This window comes from Sinocyclocheilus rhinocerous, unplaced genomic scaffold (assembly GCF_001515625.1).
Source record: "Sinocyclocheilus rhinocerous isolate Xijiao unplaced genomic scaffold, SAMN03320098_v1.1 scaffold1592, whole genome shotgun sequence".
Lineage (NCBI taxonomy): Eukaryota > Metazoa > Chordata > Actinopteri > Cypriniformes > Cyprinidae > Sinocyclocheilus > Sinocyclocheilus rhinocerous.
The window spans coordinates 95,387-97,134 of record NW_015654054.1 but is presented as its reverse complement, the minus strand read 5'-3'; the positions used below and the strand labels follow the sequence as shown (position 1 = coordinate 97,134).

The 1,748-nt window shown below is 33.7% G+C and overlaps 1 long non-coding RNA gene across 1 annotated transcript in view; it reads left to right on the top strand.

Annotated features, from left to right (window-relative positions):
* The first annotated feature begins 889 nt into the window (after positions 1-889).
* The window catches only part of LOC107716607 (uncharacterized), a 3,864-nt gene continuing 3,005 nt past the window's right edge, over positions 890-1,748 (top strand). The window contains exon 1 of the long non-coding RNA XR_001637230.1: positions 890-959. This is a non-coding gene — a long non-coding RNA (uncharacterized LOC107716607). The remainder of the gene's footprint in view (positions 960-1,748) is intronic.

Genomic DNA, 1,748 nt, shown 5'->3' with positions numbered 1-1,748 from the left:
CGTAATCGTTCTGCATTGTGAACATATGGAAGGGTTGCCACTTCATTTTCGTGTATTTTGTGGTCTGCATTGTGGTGGATTTAGTGATTTTAAAAAGAAAAAGTATTGATTTCATAATTTCCCCATTCATCTCAATGTGGGGTCTCCAGAGACTCCAAACACCCTGAGTGTGATTTTCTACATAGCACCTAAGGGTTAAAGGAGGGGCAGTGGATGATAACAGAAAACCAATGTAGAGTTTCATACTGTAACGATCGGCCTTACTGGAAGATGTTACGTTTGTTAAAATGGGGTCAGATTATACTGTGTGAGAGCTTGGAGTGTTTAAAAAGATGAGACGTACAACAGTTATGAAGTGAATAAACTGTATTTACAATTTCCACATGGAACTTAAAACAACACAATAAAACTAGAAAACCTAGGCAGTTCTTCAGCAATCCTACAGCCTGAACCACTGTAGGGAAACCACCTTTACAAATCACACCCACTGCAGTTTCTCCCCAAGAAAGTGTAGTTAACATTTTAATGTGCATAACATTTTTAAACTTGAGCTGGCTGTCCATGACTGCATAGTCAGTTCTAGTTTTTTGACAGCTCTGTTGAATTCGACTGAACTCAAAAGTAACCAAGCCAGATCTGCTAGATTGTCTCCTCCTTAAGTTCTTATTCCTGCAACACACATGACAAACTGAAAGTAACAGATTGATGGAAAATAAACTCTAATATCCTAAAGTCTGCTTTTATGGTTTTTAAAATCATGAATGTTATATTAACAGAAAAGACATTTCTTATGATACTAGTTTTCTGTGTGACTCCAGATGTGGTGGTTGCTTTTGTGTTTGTACAGTTACAATGAGAGTCTCCCCTGTGGTGCTGGATGATGGTACTGTCCATTGAGATAAAAAGAGAAGGGCGTTTTTCTGTAGACCTCTGAGAAGCAGATACACTCGTAGTACAAAGTAAGTGTTGGTATTGTCTTTTCTGTCTGTTTGTTTCTTTTTAAAATTACATTGCTTTAGGTTAAACCTTGATTTTGTCTTCCTGGTAGCACCAAGTTATATATTTCAGTTTGACTTTCACAAAATGCACAATATAAAGAATGTTATACATTTTATGTTTTAAGTTTTACATTTTAATTATTTCTCTATAGATTTAAAAATTAAATGAATTAATGTTTATGAATTACTATACAGAAAATAATATAGCAATGTTTTAAGTATATATAGTGTTTGTCAAGCATGTGACTTTTTGTGCAACTGTAAATAGTAATAGTTTATCTCACTAAATACAAAAAAGAGTAAGCACTAGTTAGGAAAACATTATTAAAATGGTTATTTATGAGTTTTAACATCTTGTTGCGTTACCCAGTTGTTCGTGATCTTCAAGATCACAAGGTAGAACAGAAGAGAAATGCAGAAGAGAAACGCAGAAGAGAAAGTAAAGTAGTTGTGGAGATTGTCTCAGTTGATTGGGTGTAGTTTGGCAATTCATTCCACCACAGAGGAACAAGTCTGAACAGCAATGTTTGAATGGCGAGGGCATTATATATAGTTACTTTTGTGTTTTTATGCAATCAAATGTACTGTTTTTGAGAGCAAAACTAATTATATTGTAATAAAAAAAAACAAGACTGTGCATCAAACTGTAATATTCTGCACATTTTTCTAAAATACAAACTCAGTGTATATTGTTAGAAAACATTTCTATTTTGAATAAATGCTGTTCTTTTTAACTTTTTATTCATCAAC